This window comes from Microtus pennsylvanicus, chromosome 14 (genome assembly GCF_037038515.1).
Source record: "Microtus pennsylvanicus isolate mMicPen1 chromosome 14, mMicPen1.hap1, whole genome shotgun sequence".
In the NCBI taxonomy this organism is placed as follows: domain Eukaryota; kingdom Metazoa; phylum Chordata; class Mammalia; order Rodentia; family Cricetidae; genus Microtus; species Microtus pennsylvanicus.
Genome location: NC_134592.1, coordinates 8508276 through 8527470, shown reverse-complemented (window position 1 = coordinate 8527470; position 19195 = coordinate 8508276).

Sequence of the window (19195 nt, the reverse complement as noted above, 5' to 3'; positions counted from 1 at the left end):
GATCTTTAAATAACAAAAATCTTAAATGCTGAGATGAGTTAGACACTAGTGAGACAAGACTGATAACATAATCCGAATCCCAGGGAGCCAATCCCCACCCCCCACACACACCCAGAGTCCCGGGAGCAGGAGGGGGAAGACCAGCCTGCAATTACTTTGAAGTCAGTTACTGACAATGTTGTCCACTGGGCTGAAGCCCTGCTTTGGGCAGGATTTTCCAAATGTCAAAGCGAACAAATGAAGGGCCAAAGGACAAGGGAGATGCTTTGGAAAGAAAACTCCTACCCTTTTGTTTTAGAATCGAAGACTCTGGAGGTGGACAGATGCATGATAAACTTGTGCGGATGAGGGGGACTTCTTGGATCCAGGCACCAGTGAAAACCCAGGCTGCCTCCTGCTCTCCGCAGCATGTCTGACTTGGAACTCACAGGGGCTCTGCTGGACCAGCCCATCGCTCAACACCACCTCTGCAAAGAACAAAAGCACCAGCCAAGGCCAAAATGTGGCATCCTAGGACTTGCCCCCCAGCCGTCTCAGAAGTGGGACAGAGCTTCCTAAAAGGACCCTGCCTTCATCCTATCAAGGATGTGTTATCCATGGGACAGATTCCTCGCCTGCTCTTTCGGCTCGCGTGTGGTTTCAGTAGACATTTTGTATTGTTTTAACATGTTTTTGAATGTGTCTAAGACCGAAAACTTACATAACCTTTTGGACCACTTCCCTTAGGAAAGGAGAAACCGTAAATGTCAAATCTCAGCTAATGAGGAGCAGGCACTCCTCGAACAGGCTTCGCTTCACAGGTTGGACCTCAGCTGGCCACAGTCGTGAGACAGGCCAGCTGGTCAGCCACAGTGGGAGGGGCTTGTCTCGTAGGATAAGCGTGAACTTGCCCAGCATCAACTTGCAACCACTTTTGACTTCAGTAAGAACTGTGGATTCACGGGCACCTTTGGTCCTCTGGAGAAGCAGTGTTAAAGAAGTAGTAACCCCGCGTTAGTTCTGCTTATCACAAGCAAATATCCAACGAACACAGCCGAAAGAAAGACGGGCTCATTCGGACTCCCAGGTTCAGTGGGCTCAGTCGGGGTCCTGGGGCTCTGTTTCTAGGCTAGTCTTAGAGCAGAACACTGTGGCTATAAAAGCCTGACAAAGACTCTCAGTCTCGCTCCCTGGCAGACAGGAAGCAGATGGAAGTGCATGGGTGGAGGCCAGGGCAAGATACAGCCCCCAAGGGCATGTCTTGTCACCTGCGACTATTTCCTCCAACAACTACCCCCTCTCTGCCTTTGATCACTCTCCAATAACCTGCCATATTGTGAACCCAGCAAGGGTTAAGCCATCCATTAGGTTAGAACCTTCAGGAGATGATCCCCTGAGACATCGTCACAGAAACACCCAGAACTGTGCTTCGCTAATCTCTGGGCACCTATGGAAGCAGTCAACTCGACAGTTAAGGTTAACCATCACCTTTCTCAGGCCAAGCTAAGAGATCATTGCTTACGTCTCGGACTGTGTCAAAACTCAGCCCGATTTCTGCAGCGTCTTCTGAGAGTTAACTCCAAAGACAAAGCTCACATTTTAAAATACTACTTATAGTGACGTTATTTTTCCAAATAAAGACATCAAGTGTCACAGGACATAAGGATCTATCCCCAAGTGACAACACAGTGTCTGCCAGTCAAGGGAAGCTCAAGTCACACTGCACAAAACCCATCTCCAATCTAGGTAGTAACACTTAGTTCACCCTCTTGATCTGTAAGTAACCACCATGAATGAGTCTGGGTTGGTGCTATTCCTTTTCCAGGGGACCAAGAAAAGCATCCCATGAGATGGTCATATGCAGAGGAAGAACACGATTGTAGTGACACCTGAAAAGAACTGTCACTGCCTTCGTTCACATGTCAGGAACAATCCTCCCATGAGCCAAGAGAGCCAGACACCCAGTAGCCACCAACAAGGGCACGGCATTAGATAGTATCGTGGAAAGGGGCAGGATGTTGACTGTTGGTCCCTACAGCCCGTTGCCAGCTCTCCCCACAGCTCCATTCTTGCTTTAAACGCCTCTGTTTCAATGTTACTCATTTCAGCCCCTCTTAAAAACTAAAAGATGTAGACACAGCCTGCCTATCTCTTAATCTATGCCTGGTTTTAACGAACGTTGCCAGGTAGCACACGGAGCTCTCAGCCAAATTGCAATGTTGGCTAAGCAGCACAAAACACTGGCGATGAGCATGTCCCAAACAGTGCCCGGGGCCTCGGTGCACTAGAAACTATCCCTGTTTATCAGAGATTCTATTTAAATGGGGCTTCCCTGGGTGGGGAGGCTGTGGCTTTTTGTTTGTCTGGAGTTTTGTTTCTGTTTTTCCTAAGTGTGACAAATGTGTTAAATCTTCCTCAGAGAAGAGGGGACGTTACTCTACCCAGCAATGCACAGAGGACAAAAATTAAAACAGTCAAAGAACATATAAGGCCTAAGGAGTGTGCTCTCGAAGGCGCAGCAGAGCAAAAAGAACTGGCCACACACCCTCAGAGGTAGGCCTGGGGTGGGGGGTTCTATGTCCAACAACACTGGCTTTGCTGAGCCAAATTCAGGATAAGGCTCTAAGGATTTCTTTCTTTTAATTTAATTTAATTGTGTGCATGTCTGCATGTTTGTCTGTGTGTGTGTGTGTGCACATGTGTATGTCTATGAGTATCTCTGTGTGTGTCTGTGTATGTATGTCTGTGTATATGTGTATGTATCTGTGTATCTGTGTATGTGTGTGTGTGTGTGTGTGTGCCACTGATGTACAGGCTCCTGCTGAGTCCAGAGAAGGTGTCAGGCCCACCTTCTCTGACTATATATCTCTGGCTATAGCCAGTTAAGAGTCACTCCATGTGAGTTCTAGGAACTGAGCTGGGCTTCTCTGAAAGGGAGCAGCCCCTCTTAACTGCAGAGCCATTTTTCTAACCTCTAGCTCCCATTTTGATTGGCCCTCTCTGCAGCCCTCCTGTGGGCCCTCCGAGCCTTACACGAGCCAAGGGGACAGGAGCCTGCCGCTTCTCTCACACACAGCTGCCCTGCCAGGAGTCCCTGCAGATCAGCTGCTCCATGTACCAGCATTACCGTGAGCAGACAAGGCTGGTGGCCTGCACAGACCCAACGTCTCTTCCTTCCCGGGCACAGTGCATGTTGGCTCCAGCCCACCATCAGGCAGGATCCGGGCTCAGCTCCTGCTCAGCTCTTAGCACTTGCTTCATTGCACCCCATACACGGTATCCCTGACTTCTGTCTCCACACAGCCTCAAGATTCTGGAGGACAGCTGAGGCACAGGAAGTGACCTTCAGATGGAAGCATTCACCTATGGAGGAAATTCTACTGTTGGCTGTCCACACCCAGTAAAGAGATGCAGAATTGGGACAGAGACACAAGGAGAGAGAGAGAGAGAGAGAGAGAGAGAGAGAGAGAGAGAGAGAGAGAGAGTTAGTTACTGAGTAGCCCACCAATGCAGGGGAACAATGCCACTGAAGCAGTGCCTGAATGGAGTTTGTGAAGGATTTTCCTCACACATCTTTACTTTTTCTCTGTCTTGATGTTTTGGTGCTGTTTTAGACTGAGTGTGTGTGTGTGTGTGTGTGTGTGTGTGAGAGAGAGAGAGAGAGAGAGAGAGAGAGAGAGAGACAGACAGAGACAGAGAGACAGAGAGAGAGAGAGAGAGAGAGACAGAGAGAGCGCACTGGGGGCTGGCATTACAGGGTGCGCCTAATTTCCCGAGGAGGGTGGCAGCTGAGGCTGACACTTAGCCGTCAGTTAATTCAATTGTGCTTAATTATCTTGTTGCTTTGCCGCTCTCTCTCCCGACGAACACCAGCCTCAGGAACATTCCTCATAATTGCAGAACAGCCAGGAAGAGGAGATGAGTAACCCTCCCTCTCCACTCTCGCTTTCTGCCATGTCCCTAGATGCCTCTCCAGGATGGGGGGGCAGGGGAAATCTCCGGAGTCCAGACCACTCCAAGCTCTGTGAAAATGCTTTGGCAGTTCTTCCTACCAGCTTCATCATAAATAACCAAGTGACACCCGGTCCAGTTAGGACAGAGTGCCTTATCACAGATGGTCCCCATGATGACAGGGGAGAGAGGGAAGGAGCCATCTTCAAACGGTTTGCAATACACTCAGATGACCTACTGGCCTTGGGTGGCTGCTCTGGATGTAATTCCGTTGGATGTTGTTCTGTTCTGGTTTTGTTTGTGGGTTTGTTTTCTTAGGTGGATGTGTTTGTTTATTTGTAGCAAATTCTCTGTTGTGCTTAGGCCGTTTTCTGTACTTACAAAATTTCCCAACACTCTAAAACTTCAAAATTATATTATATCTAAAGTTTTCAACCAAATCAGGGACCCCTTTGGTCTGCCTCTATCAGAATTTGGTTTGGGAAAGGGTAGTTGCAGCTATAACCAAGAAAGTTGTCTTCGGTGTTCAAATTGTCTCTAGTAAAATGCCATTTTTTCCAACAAGTATGTGTCTCTGTGAAATGTTTCCTAGTAGCGAGCTGAGTACAAACCAGGAGAACTTTATATTTAAGCATGTGCCCAACAGTGCCCCTGGCCAAAGCCTCCTGAATTCTTGGGGCTCTGACTTCTCTGGTATCTTCTAAATCCTGGAAAGAGATTGGCCTCCAGGTACTTAGAGGTCAGTAGAAACTGCTTAAGATTAGGTAACAGACCCATGGAAGAGCTTGGTGTTTAAAACAGTAGTGAATCACCAGAGCAATAAAGAGTAAAGGAGGAGAACTTTTAGATTGAATTCTCAAAGTATCAAATAAAAGAAAGGAGAAGGTCCCTAACTCAGGAGGCTTAACATCAGATGGGACAGAATGAAGGGCTGACGTAGTGTTTTGACCAATATACCCATTCACTACTCTGACTTTACTAGCTACTTCTCATTGATCCAGAACTTTCTGTCACTGAATGGCAAGGTGGCCGTCGCCTTTTTAGACTTGTCCCGTTTCGCAACAGCACAGGCTTAGTTCTACCTGCAGAGTGACAATGAGTAAGAATGAGTCTCTGTGCCTCCGTTTCCCTCTTCATACCATGTCTCTAATAATAATCTTAGTTTTTCTTATGAATAAGCAAGTGAGCAGAGACAAGTAAAGTAGGGAGAATGGCAGCAGATGGGAGAGGTACCACCTCATCCAAGCCTCTGGGCGCTCTAGGGGGAACCCTGATGTAAACGGGTTCTCTGTGCGCTCACATCTTGAGTTGATCTAGAATTGCATGAGAGGAAAAAATACAAGGTCAGAACTCTTCCAGGAAGCCACCAATACCCAGTGAGTATGCTAGAGCCGGAACATTGGCTGGCATTTCCACCAACATTGCCATCAGGGATAGTCATCAGTCCCCTGTCACAGGAAGGGAAAGTTGGGCACAAAAAAGGTCTAGGATTTGGGCTGCATAGCTGGGGAATAACTGATAAGCAAACATTGAAGCCCTGCACCAGTGATGACCTAGGGAAAGCTCACAAATGGACTTGCCACATAGCAATGGAACTCCCCTGACCCGGCTGGAGCTCAGAGCCCAGCTCTGGGGAGCAGCTCGCCACCTTTTAGGCTCATGGAATGACAGTCACCACATCTGAGAGTCCACACACTCATCACAGAACACAGCAACCCCCGCTTGAACCCACTCTCCCTGCTCCGTCTGCATGGATGACAGGCAGAGTTCCCCAGGGAACTGAGGCTGGAATGGTGAAGGGACACCTTCTAGAGGAGGCAGGAGCCAGGCCAGCACTTGACCTCCTGACAAGGAGAGGTACTGGCTGAGTACCTGAGCCAGTCCCACTCAGAATTCATCCCAGGGACTTTCTACAGTAGGTTCAGGGCCTCCGCCAGGCAGGGGGTGCCAATACACAGAGTACCACAGTGCGAGGCGAGGCGAAGGAAGAGGAGAGGGAAGTAGAGAAGGCTGTCAGCCCAGCTTTTTTTCCAACATCTTGTATTTAAACTATCAAATGTTTTAGCCAATCTGCAGAAAATAAATTCTTTGCACAGGGGAAGAAATTTGGCTCTGTCTCTCAGCAGAAGGCCCTGCTCGCGGTTCCCCATGGCTCCCAAGCGAAGGCAGGGCAGCTCTCTGCAGCTTCCCCACACCGCCGTGTTTCTGGGATTTACATAATCACAGGCAAATAAAACGATAAAGGCATACTCTTTCATAACAGGCATATTGTTACTATTATTATTCTTAAGGCAAATTAGCTTCTGATTATAGGGATTAGTCAGCCCCGATCCTGTTGACTGAGATAGGACCGAGTCTTGCTGCCTTTCTTCTTTTTTAACGAGGAGGAGAACTGTTGTCTCCGTGTCAGGAAATTACATAAAATGGTACTTGCTCGGAGAGAGAGCGCCTCTGAAAGTCGTCTGATTATCAAATATTTTACCACCAAGTTTATTAACTTTTTGTTGCATTTTATTTAACCTCTTCCTCTTACAAGTATCTCTGATGTTCAAGTACCTATTTTCTAGATACTTCTGTGTGTCTGCAGGGGTTTTTTTATCATTGAAGTAGCTCAGAGCTCCTTTTAACTAGACAGATGCTTCTGTTCTCTCTCTCTCTCTCTCTCTCTCTCTCTCTCTCTCTCTCTCTCTCTCTCTCTCTGTGTGTGTGTGTGTGTTGTGTGTGTGTGTGTGTGTGTTGTGTGTGTGTGCTCATTTTGTTTGTTGGTTTAAGGCAAGATCCCACCAAGTATTCCAACTGGCCTCAACTCATGGTGGTCCTCCTAGGTGCTGGGATTGTGGAGATGAGCCATCACACTGGTTCCTGCCATTTTTCTTGAGGAGGCAACAAGGAAGAAACTGTTTGCCTTTCCTTCCAGTGACCAGAGACCCTGCAGCCCAAAGCCGTTAGGAGCCTAGAACAAGACATCACTTCTCTGGTGTGTGGGAGCCTGGGGAGAATCAGGTTGCGCGCACCAGTCCCCAGGTTCCCAGCAGAGATACACATCGAAAGAGGTACCGTGTGGCTGTCTATGAACTAAGTCTGCTTTCCTCACTTTGGACATCCCTTCCAAGGGACCTTTCATAGTATCTGGAGATGTTTTGAGCCATCTGAATAGGAAAGGTGGTAGAGAAGAGCCTCGCTTGTTACTGCAATCTAATGGATCAAGGGCATGGGAGCTTGCCAGTATCCCACACTGCAAAGGACAGTCCTCCCCCTCCCCCCAAGAATTCCCTGCTTCCATGTCAACAATGCCATATTTGAGAAACCTTGGCCCAGCTGATGAAAAATCTTGTGAATGTCATTAATAGATAGCAACAGGGAGTCAAGAAGCATGCACAGATGATAGATAGATAGATAGATAGATAGATAGATAGATAGATAGATAGATAGATAGATGATAGATACATGGATAGGTAAATGAATGGATATATATAATGGATGATAGACAGATGATAGGTGACAGACAGACAGACATATAGATAGACAGATGACTAATATATGATAGATGTTTGATAGACAATAACAAGACAATGGAAAAACATGGTAAGGAGGTACAAAGATAATTATTGACAGTTATTCATCAGCTAGCAGACAAATAGGTATAACTGAATAATAACAATAAGCAGACACGTGGCAGGTAGAAGACAGGTGACAGAGAAGCAGTAGATAAATAGACAGGCAGATCTCTGGGACTGGAACCCCCTGAGTGCTTCTGGAGACCATGTTCAGACCTAATTCCTTCTGTTCTCAGCGATACTCCATTTTCATAATGTCTATTTGAGTAGAATTAAACCAGAATAAGGAGAAATTTACATACCTGATTACACTGAATGCATGCATATAACTGAATTTAGGGTGGCTTTCCAAACAAAAAAGCACCTCTTTCAGCGTGTGTATAAACATATAAACTTTCAGTGACACAGTCAAAATAGGAGAAATGGGGCTTGGTTCTGTATGTGTGTGTGCACGCACACGTGCCCATGCTCAAGGAAAATTGCGCTTGCCACAGTCTACATGTGGAGATCAGAGGACATCTGTAGGAAGTTGGCTCTGGGGACTGAACTCAGGCTGCCAGGCCTGGGCAGCAGGCACTTACATGACATCTGAGCCATCTCCCCAGCCCCAAATATGGGAAATTTGATAGGATGTGTCAGTGCCTCATTTTAGATCCTCTCCCAGGTGTCACTGACCTGATGAGAAGAACTCCTTAAACTTCAAGTATAAACTCAGAGTTTGCTGCACAGTGTGGTTTCATGCCTGCCACAGGGTGCTTCAGAGATACTTTCTTTCCTTCTTTCAGTGGGTTGGAATAAAAGGAAAAACACAATTCTGTGCTCCAGCACTCAAAGAATTAAATATTCTAACACCTCTCACAGCAAGGGTATTGGCAACCTTTCTGTAAGAGGCAGACAGTAAATATTTCTGCCTTTGCAGGTCACGTGGCCTCTGTGGCAACCACTCAACCCCACTGTGCCATCAGAAGCAGCCATAGATGATATGGAGATGAGTGCGCCTGGCTGTGTCCCAATAAAACTTTATTTACAAAGCCAAGGCGTGGGAGGGGCTTGGCCCTGTGACTGCAGTCTGCTACATTCAGCTTGCAACACAGAGTTCCTGAAAATGATGAGTGGGGGCAGAAGGAAGAGGGGAAAGTTCAGAATGTGTGTGCTGTAACATGGCAGTGGCAGTTGAGTGTATTAGCCAGAGTAGAGCTCACTGTCAGCCCCAGGAAGGACAAGAAGCAGGTGGAAGCGGGTTCTAAAGGTCAGACACAAGTCACCAATACAGGCATTGCAAGCACACGGCCAGGAATCAGTAAGGCAGGGCTTACTTTCGTTTCCCACAAATTTCCCTTCCACTTTAAAGCAGGGTCTTTTTCTTATCAACATTTATTAACTATACCTAGTGGGTTTTCTAATGACGCTTTCGTATGTGCATATGACCACACTCACCCACACCCCCAGTGTCTTCTCGCCTTTCCTTACTCCTGCTAAAGGCCATCTTCCCAGCTAGGAACCTTCCACTCTTTCATGTCTGTTTTGAGTGTGTGTGTGACCCAGGAAGTTTAATTAGGGCTTCTCACGGGAGTATAAAGAATGGGTTATTTACAGAAGCATGCGTGCCTTACCTTACCGATGGCTATACCACTCAAGAAAGCATCCTTCCCCACTTCCGGCAACCATAAAGCACTTACAGAGCCTCAGACTAGGGTAGGATCTCATGAGTTTCCATTCAGAAACTTCAGCCCTCACTCACACAAGCACATGCAAAAGGATCCAGGCAGCTGGCCCTGCAGGGGCTGTGATGTCCACCTTCAGTTCGCCCTTGACAGCGGCCATGCGCAATGGCAGAGAAGGTCCTTCAGATCAGGAGCCCTGAGGAAGTGCTTCGGGAGCCTGCTAAAAATGGAAAGGAAGACCCACACACACTCCTAAGTCCTGTATTCTTAACAGAACAGCCAGTAGCTAACACAACCAGAGCCTGGGGCCCCAGAAAGCAAGGCTCCAAGTAAAGGTCAAGGTGGGTCTAGGAGGCAGTGGCAGGGACTGTGTGCCCAGCTTCCTCCCAGGAGGCAAGGACCTGGCTCCAACTACGCTCAGTTATGGGGGCCTCTCTTTCTCTTCTACCATATTAACACATATAAAACACAAACTTTGGATCTTAAACATTTTTAATTCACAGCTCAATGGCACGAAGTACTCAGATTACTGGGCACCTGTCACCCTCACTCATCCAAGCTTATCTTCTGAAGTTGCAGGCCTGTCCCCACTTAGCGGGAACATCCCGTGCCCCCGCTCACCACAGGATTCGTCAGCCACTCTGCTTCCCGTCTCAGGGAACTGCACACACGTGTGCTCCTACTGCACATGTGGCACTCCAAATGGGTCCTTCAGCATCCCCGTTGCACCAGGAGTCAGGACCGCCTTCCCTGTAAAAGTGGATGCTGGTCCAAGTGCCTAGACGAGGCTTGGCCCGTGCATCCCTTCATGGGGCGCCTCTACCCTCTAACAGGTGGCAGTGGGTCCTTGGCATTTCCCCTTTCTCCTTGAAGTTCATGGCTCACCTGCTCCTCCCAGGCTCCCATTTTATCTCCACACCCCCCCACACCTACTCCCAGCTCCAATCTGCCTGTCTCCTAAACCTGCCCGGATCCCAGTCTCAGAAAAAGGAAGTCCACTACCTACAATAAGATGCCAACCTTTCCCTGCCTCCCAGTCTTTCTCTCTGGTGTCAGTCTCTCTCATCCTTGCCTTGCAGACTGACCCTAATGTCCCCACACCCCTGCCTCAGCCGTCACTCTTCCTCTGGAGAACTGGAACTCATCCTTCTAGAAACAACCAAGCAGCGCCTCTCTGCAGTCTCTACCCAACCCCTTTTCTCCGGGCAGTAGACCCCACCTCCTGGAACCTCAGGAAAGGTCCTCCCAAGATGGCCGCCTGAAAATACCAAAGCATGCCTATAAGCTGTTCAGGAGATGCCCAGGAAGCTATGGGGAAATAAGAATGCAGAAAGGGGAAGGCAAGAAAATGTGCCTTGGGGACTATTCTTGAAATGAAACTTAGAACTTAGCAGCTGAGAGGCTGTGATGGTGGCATCTATGGCTGGGAAGGTTTGCCGATGGAAAGACCTGAAGGCCAGTTGTGCAAACAGCAGCTGACCTCTGGGACTGCGCAGTCTCTTGGCAAGATACTGGCAGCATCCGAGGTGATTGGAAAGGCCCCACCCCTCCCAGCACTACAGTTTGTAGACTGTCAATAGTGCCTACTATGCCCACAAGTCTCTGGACTCCTAGGTCCCTCAGAGGTGGAGATGTCCAAAACATGTTGCCAGTCAGTTTACAAGTGGTCTGACTCTTTGGAGAAAGGGAACCTGAAAAGAAGGTCACTCAGAGCAAAAGGCCTTAGCAGGGGCAGGTAGAACACAGTGGCCACTGTCCAGCCCCACCCCTTCCCCCACAGAGCCCTACCTGTTCCCATGTCCAGTCCTCACCCCATCTCTCCTCCCCACCCTCTCTGCTGGCTCCGGAGGCAGTCACACCTTACCTAGCAACTGTTGCTACCAAGAACCAACCTTCTTGAAATTTTTACAACAAAGCCTACACTGACAGAAAGGAAAGGCAGGCTGATTTCCAACTCAGGCTGAAGGGTACCTAAGTTCCTCAGTGGGTTGTAGTGTATTAAATGACCAACCGGACAATGACATAAATGTCCAGCAGGCCACAGCCAGGAGCAGTTTGTCAAGAGAAAAACAATCCGTGTTCTGCAGCCCATGATGGTCTCTGTTCGTAAAATCCCTGCTCGTCCCTGTTCCCGATCAGCTGCGTCAACATGTGCCTGTAAATTCCTCCCAAAAGGGAGATCTTAACAGCAGCAGCAGCCCCAGAAATGACAAACAACTCAAGTATGGAAAGGCTGTGGCCAAGTATTCAACAGTGTTCTCGCACTGCACCAGAAGAAATCAGATAAGAAAAATAAACCGAGTTCTGTGCATAGTTCCTTAAGTATGGATTGCGTTTTAGGCTTCCAGTCTTTGGTGTAATGGATACATCCATTTGCCAGGGGTCAGGGAACAGCAGTCCTACAGCATTAACTTGCTGGGGAACCTTCCTGCTCTCAGCTCTCACCCTTCCCCAGAGCACAAGATTGGAAACAGAAAACCCCTGAAATCAGTGTTCATCCCGTGACCTGAGTCAACTCCTTAGCCCGAGTCTGGCTTTTCTCTCATATTTAGCCGGACAGACACTCATTGCAACATTCTCGGTCCGTCTCTGGGCAAGTGCAAGATCCTTGAGGTGGTTTGTGTGCATATACATGTATTGTATGGGCATGCACATGTATGCCTGCACCGGGACCAAAGATGAGTCTTGGGTTCCCTACTTTAGGATACTGTCCACCTTGCTCTTTGAGACCGGGTCTCTCATTGACTTCGAATTCACTGGTTTGGCTAGGCTGACTGGCCAGTGAGTCCAGAGATCCTCCTAGCTGCCTCCCCAGTACTGGGATTAAAAACATGTACCACTCACTGTGCCCAGGAGGTCACATCACCAGGCTTGCATAACAAGCACCAGCTGAGCTCCACCCCAGCCCCTTGTTGCAACGTTCATACTGCAAAATGGCTACAGAACTTGGAAGCTACCATGGGGATCTCTCCATCTGCTGGAGCTGGTCATCTCCACTGTTAAAGGACACTGGGATGGGGAAGACAGCTAAGAAGGCCCGGAGACAGGCCCATAGATGATAATGTACAGTTCTCAAGGCCGCACTGCTCAGGAATGGGGGCTAGCCAGAATATCAAAGCCTTTGCCAAACTCCCAAGGCTACACTCTAGGTGTGACCCCAAAGTCCACAGCCACAAACAGTACTGAAGTAAGAAAAGAAGATGGCGAGGAACCAGTCTGCCTTTGCTTCCATTCTAGAAGACATTTCCCCCATCAACAGAGACAAGAAGTCAGAACCCACAGTCCCTCAGACAGTAGCAGCATCGAGCATCTACTCCAGGGCGGACCCATCTTCAGGACGTTTGTCCTCTAATGATGTAAACCAACATGCTCACAGGGTGTCTGACCACTTTGCAGTTAAGGAGGAGCCGCCCAGGTGATGGGAGCCAAGAGAAAGAAGGTCAAAATTCAACCTGAGATCATCGTCATGAGCAAAGGGAGACGGTACCTGCCCCAAGCATCTCTGTTTGGCTTCCCGTTATCTGTGGCTTCTGGGAGACAGGTGTGTAAGGCACAGATAGAAACAGATCTGCTGTGGCTGGCACCTAAACTTTTATCTCCCCACAGCTATCATGACCTTCCTGCTACTGAGGGCCAATGCCACACATGCCTTCTTCTCAAAAAGAACAACTCTCCCGTGTCCCGATCTGGCTGCGAGAGACACAGGACTTCTAGTTTTCAGACAGCATTTCTACAGGTAGCTGAGCTCAGATTCCCCAGGTGTTACAGACGGGCGCCCTTGAGAGTCCAGTGAGCCTCTAGGGTGTGTGAGTTTCCTTCCTGTCTTGTTATGACCCCCCGCTTCTGGTTCATGGGTTGTCAGTTGTTCCCCAAGGTTTGAGATGGAAATTCTGTTTTCTTCGTAATGCCGTTTACATTTGAGTACACTTAACTTGTGTGTCTATGCCCTGCTCCTTCTCAAAGGGACTGCAGCTCCCTGTAGGCGGAATATTCTTCTTATAGAGTTAAAGGGACTTGGGGAGGTCTGGAGACTCTGCTGGTGATTGGCACAAGGAGTGGTGAGAATTTATTTTAGTGCTTGTGTGTGTGTGTCTGCATGCATGTGTGCGTGTGTGCGCATGTGTGTGTGTGCGTGCATGTGTGTGTGCGTGTGTGTTTGTGTATGCATGGGAATCCCACAATGTACCTTTAGAGATCAAGAGATGACTCTGGGAGTCAGTTTTCGCCTTGTATCTCCTGAGGCAGGTTGGTCCCTCCCGTTACTTCGGCTGCTGTGTTTTGTGCTCCAGGCTAGCTGGCCCTTGTGCTACCAGGCAAGTCTCCCGTCTTCACCTTCCAGCTTGCTGTTGGAGAACAGGGATTGTGGAAGCATGCTACCATATCCAGCTTTCTGTTTTTTATGTGGTTTCCAGCTGGAACCCAGGCCATCAGGCTTGTGCAGCCTCTCTCTGCTGAGCCATCACCCAGCCTGGTGGAACTGAGCGTGCAGAGCCTGTCTCTTCTCTGCTCTGCTGCTGCATCCTCAGCCAGCTCTTTGTCCCAGAGTATTTTCAGAATCTACATGAAATGTTTAGAGTAAATAAGGCCAGGCATTTGAGGCACTTGAGAGTCTGTAGTGATGACAGAGAGGCCATGATTTCTGAAGTGTGTGCCAGAACTGTAGTGCCATTTCTAATTGGTTTTACTACTAAAAACCCAGAGTCAGATATTAAGGGGTGAAATCTGAAAGATCAGAGAAGCAGAGCAGCCAGCTACTAGTTAGTACTTCTATGAAATTCTTCAACCGAATGGGGTATCCTGTCTCTACAAGTCCTCAAACTCAATGGGATGAATTCCTGTCTCCTCCCACCTTAAATTCCTCCTCTCTCCACCCAGCCATATCACGTCCTGTCTCCACCTTTCTATCACCGGGATTAAAGGCATGTGACTCCCAAGTGCTAGGATTAAAGGTGTGAACCATCACTGCCTGGCCTCCATGGCTAACTAGTGGTTTAGTTCCACACTCTGATCTTCAGGCAAGCTTTATTTGTTAGATCACAAACAAAATATCACCACCCAGAAGCTTTGGGGCGGGGGGGGGGGGGAGATTATGTGTTAACTGCCTTGGTTCTTCGTGTGTTTGTCACCACACTTACCTCACATTTAGGAACTTAAGGTACAGAGATGTCCGATAATTTGCCAGAGTTAGAAGCAATGAAGAGAATCTGGTATGAGACCCAGGTCCCAGCCGAAGCTCCTGCTGACCCCACAGCACCAAAAGCCACTGCCCCTTCTCCAGTGAATGCCCATTTCAGTTCCAAGACCGCATACCATGGCTCCCTTCATTTTGAGGTGTGCATCTGTGTTCAGAAGCACAGGGCTTCACAAGCATGTGCGTGTTGATTTTGCAAACTCTTTGACCTGACTGACGCCATCTCAGGGTGTCACTAAAGCCAACGCTAGCAACATCCCACTCTATCCAAAAGATGGAGTCCAGTCTTGAGTACTGTTTTACCTGGGATGGAAGTTGGCATCTTACTGTTCATAGCTGTACCCAAGAAGTGGACCAGAGAGTAGACCTGAGCCTCAAGACCAGCTACAGGGCTCTTCGTCAAGATGAACTAGAGAAAACCAGTCCAGTCCTTGTCGTGTTCTGCTTACTCGATCCAAGCAGACAAAAAAAAGGCGAATTGGGCAACCCTTGCCCAAAACTACCAATAGGCAAAGGCCCAGAGGTGGAACAGGAGACATAGATGCCAAGTCCCCCACACCCCAACTCTTAATTCTGCCTCTCCAGCTTTCCCTACACTTAGCCACCATCTGTTTTCAGGATCAGAGAGTCTGACAGCCACTGTGTGTGTCTGTCACAAGTGAACTGTAACTCAGGGGGTGTCACACTACATGTTGAGCGACTAAGGAAGGGCCAGATGTCCGCCAACACAGGCATCTTCTACTCAGTCCCTCTGTTTGCAAAGCAAGTACTGTTGTCCCGAGTCTGTCCAGAGCCAGAGCAGAGGAAGATGGCTTCTCCGGCTGTGGCCAGGGGTGACTTGGGGTACATTGATATTCAAGAGGCGCCTCTGGACACAGCCTAGGACTTCAAGAAGACCATGTTTGCGGATTCCGGGAGTTTGGTATTCATCAGTTCCACTGATCAGAAAGCGGCCTCATCGGTTGGAGTGAGCCAAATTCAAACGAACTTCAAGTCCACATCGATTTCCTGACCACTTTGCATTTGACGGGCTCAACACCGCGCTGTGGTCCTTTGTCAGACAGAAGATGTCTCAATTTTCCTGCTCACCAGCCTTGGTCTTAATAGCTTCACTAAGTGAACAGCCATGCAAACACCTCTTTTGTGAGGTTTATTTCATTATGTATTACGCTGGTTAATCCCTTCTCTATGGAGTGAACAGGTGTTTGTTCCGTGACTTGGGGGACCACAGAAAAAGACCTCACCAGTACCATGTCATGCTTAAATGGGTAAGCAATTTAAAACTCCACAATAAATTGTAGCTTATTAGGGATTTGTGACACTCTTAATAACGCACATTAACTGGAAAGCAGGCTTGCGAGCCATGGCAACGCATCTCCCGCCTCCCCTGCTGTCACTGCCAAAGTCTCCATCGGGACCCAGTTCATAAACACAAGCCAGCCCTCATCTTTCCGCAGCCTTGCACGCCTAGACGAAGATTGCAATAACATCATCTGATGAACCTTGGGAAATTTGATTCTGGGGCACTTACGGAGAAATAGGTTGTCAACTTGCCTTTCATTCTTGCCTAAGGACCTGTGTAGCATACTTACATCAGCCTGTAACCTTTTTAAGGAAGGTAAAATTGAGACAGAAAGGCCAGGAGTTCCCTCTAAGTGGAAACAGACGTTGGTTGTTTAAGAGATTGCCTAAATGCTGCTGTTGAGACTTTGTAGACTCACAGAACTCTGTAAAAAGAAGAGTCCCTGCTTCCACACCAATTACCATATTGACCCGGTGACTCTCTAAATGTTGAGTCGAGTGTGTCTACATCACACTGTCCAGGGCAGAATAAACCAGATTCAAAGACTGCTTCAGATGGTCTGATGCTGGGGTTGGGGGCAGGAGCCTGATGAGAATTTTGAGTGATATGGTGTGTGTGTGTGTGTGTGTGTGTGTGTGTGTGTGTGTGTGTAATGTGTGCATGTGTGGGTAGTGTGTGTGCAATGTGTGTATGTGTGTGCACTCGGTGGTGTGTGTGCAATGTGTGTATGTGTGTGCACGTGGGTGGTGTGTGTGCAATGTGTGTAATGTGTGCACGTGGGTGGTGTGTGTGCAATGTGTGTAATGTGTGCACGTGGGTGGTGTGTGTGCAATGTGTGTAATGTGTGCACGTGGGTGGTGTGGGTGCAATGTGTGTATGTGTGTGCACGTGGGTGGTGTGGGTGCAATGTGTGTATGTGTGTGCACGTGGGTGGTGTGGGTGCAATGTGTGTATGTGTGTGCACGTGGGTGGTGTGGGTGCAATGTGTGTATGTGTGTGCACGTGGGTGGTGTGTGTGCAATGTGTGTATGTGTGTGCACGTGGGTGGTGTGGGTGCAATGTGTGTATGTGTGTGCACGTGGGTGGTGTGGGTGCAATGTGTGTATGTGTGTGCACGTGGGTGGTGTGGGTGCAATGTGTGTATGTGTGTGCACGTGGGTGGTGTGGGTGCAATGTGTGTATGTGTGTGCACGTGGGTGGTGTGGGTGCAATGTGTGTATGTGTGTGCATGTGTCTGCGTGTGTGTAATGTGTGCATGTGTGGGTGGTGTGCATACAATGTGTGTATGTGCATGTGTGTGCGTGTTTGCATGTGTGTGGTATGTGTATGTTCATTGTGTGTGTGATACGTGTGCATGTGTGTGATGTGTGTGTGCATGTGTATGGTGTGTGTAATGTGTGTGTGTTTCTGTGTGTACCATATGTACATGTGTACATGTTCTTGTGCATACACCCAAGTACACACAGGATTGTGTGTACTCCTCTATCATCAACCTTAGGTTTTGGGGCAGAGTCACCGACCAAGCCTGGAGTTCACTGTTTTAGTTAGGCTGGCTGGCCAGTGAGTTCCTGGGACCCGCCTGTCTCTACCTCCTAACACTGGGGTTTACAAGCTAATATGGCCATGCCTGGCCTCTACATGGGTCCCAGGGATGCAATTTCAGGTCTTCTTGCTTGCCTAGCATGTGCTCTTACCCACTTACCCATTGCCCTACTCCTCGAAACTGGCCAGTTTCTCTTTTTCAATGAAATTCTGCATGGCCCTTTTCAAACTGAAAACTATTAGCTTCACAAAAGTGAAGACACTGAAAATGGAGATCAAAGAGAGGTAGGAAGACCTGGGTGGCTGGTCCTCTTAACACAAGGAAGGCGTGACATCCTCTGTGTAAAGAAATATTCTCAAACTATGGGGAAAATAAGGAGTGTGTGTTGACAGCCGGCCATGAAGCTCAACACATAAATCGCCCTTAAAGAATCAGATTGGTGGGAGTTCAGTGACCTTCAAACTGCTGTCAGGTTTCCATTATAAAAACAGACATTTGAATAAAACAATGATTTTAGGGCAAAGCTCCCTATTTCCATTGTTTTGATGCACAAAATCTCGCAAGTCATATTTGAGACGATGGTGGGTGGGCTGGTGACGGCTTCTGAAAATTGGTCTTACAAGCTTACAGAAGAACAGGAGATGGAAACCCATTTTCCCTTCAGAAAGTCTCCTTGTGCACCCCACCCTTTTCTGGAGTATTTTGTGCAGCTGGTACGTGATTTCGAGCTTTCTTGTTGCCCGTATGGCATTTCTATATCCCTGAACATACCAAAGAAACCTAGAGAAAATGAAGATTGACGTGCACAGATCTGTCTAAAATGTAGTGGTACAGGGATGCTTTTGCTGGGGGCCCTCGGGTATTTAAGACAGTTAAAGTAAGTTTTTAAAATTAGATACTATCTTCTGGGTATATCCCAAAATAAACAAAGTCTGATTACTACAGAGACCCTGCACTTCTGTGTCTGTTGTGGTTCTGTTCATAAGAGTCAGGTGACGGATGCAATCTCGTCTCCGCTGACAGATGAATGGGTAAAGAAAATGTGGTATATACACAGTGGAGTTTTACTCAGCCAAAAATGAATGAAATTCTGTCACCTGTAGGAAAATGGGTAGAACTGAAAATCATTGTGTTACGAGAAATAAATCTAACTCACAACATCAAAAACTCAATTTTCTCTCATATGTCAATCTGGGGGCTAGTAGGATATGTAAGCAAACAGAAGACCATAATGGATGTGGAAAGAGGGATGGTAAGGAGGGGGCATTGTGGTGGTTTGAAAGAAAATGGTCCCCAAAGGAAGAGGCACTATTAGGAGGTGTGGCCTTGATGGAGGAAGTGTGTCACTGTGGGGGCGGGCTTTGAACTCTGCTATGCTCAAGCACACCCAGTGTCACAGTTCACTTCTTGTTGCCTGCAGGTCAAGATGTAGAACTCTTGACTCTTTCTGCAGCACCTGTTGGCATACCACCATATTTCTCACCATGATGATCATGAGCTAAACCTCTGAAACGTAAGCCACCCAAATTAAATGAAGTACTGGGGTCCTGGTGTCTCACCAGTATGTAAAGCCTAACACAGGCATGGAAGATGGGTGTGGTCAGAGAACATTACAGCTGTATATAGAAACACTGTAAGGAAATGCTGTACAGTTAGGCTGATGTTACTGTTATTGTTTGAGACAGCCTCATATTACTTCGCCTTGGCTTACCTGGTGCTCACTACATAGACCAGGCTGCGTCTGAGCTCATGGGGATCCCTCTATTGCTTCCTCTCAGGTGCCAGGATCAGAATTGATGCCACGACACAAGCAGATTGATTTTTGTGAGTACCACAAGAAAAGTTCATCTTGGCTCTCAAGAGACTCATGTGGTCTTTACATTTCCAGTATTATTTAATTTTCTGGTTTTGTTACATCAAATAGTGTCCCCTAAGATGCAGATCTCTGAACTCGATTTTATTTGACAATAGTGTTAGTACAGATGAAATCAGGCAAAACAAAGTCAT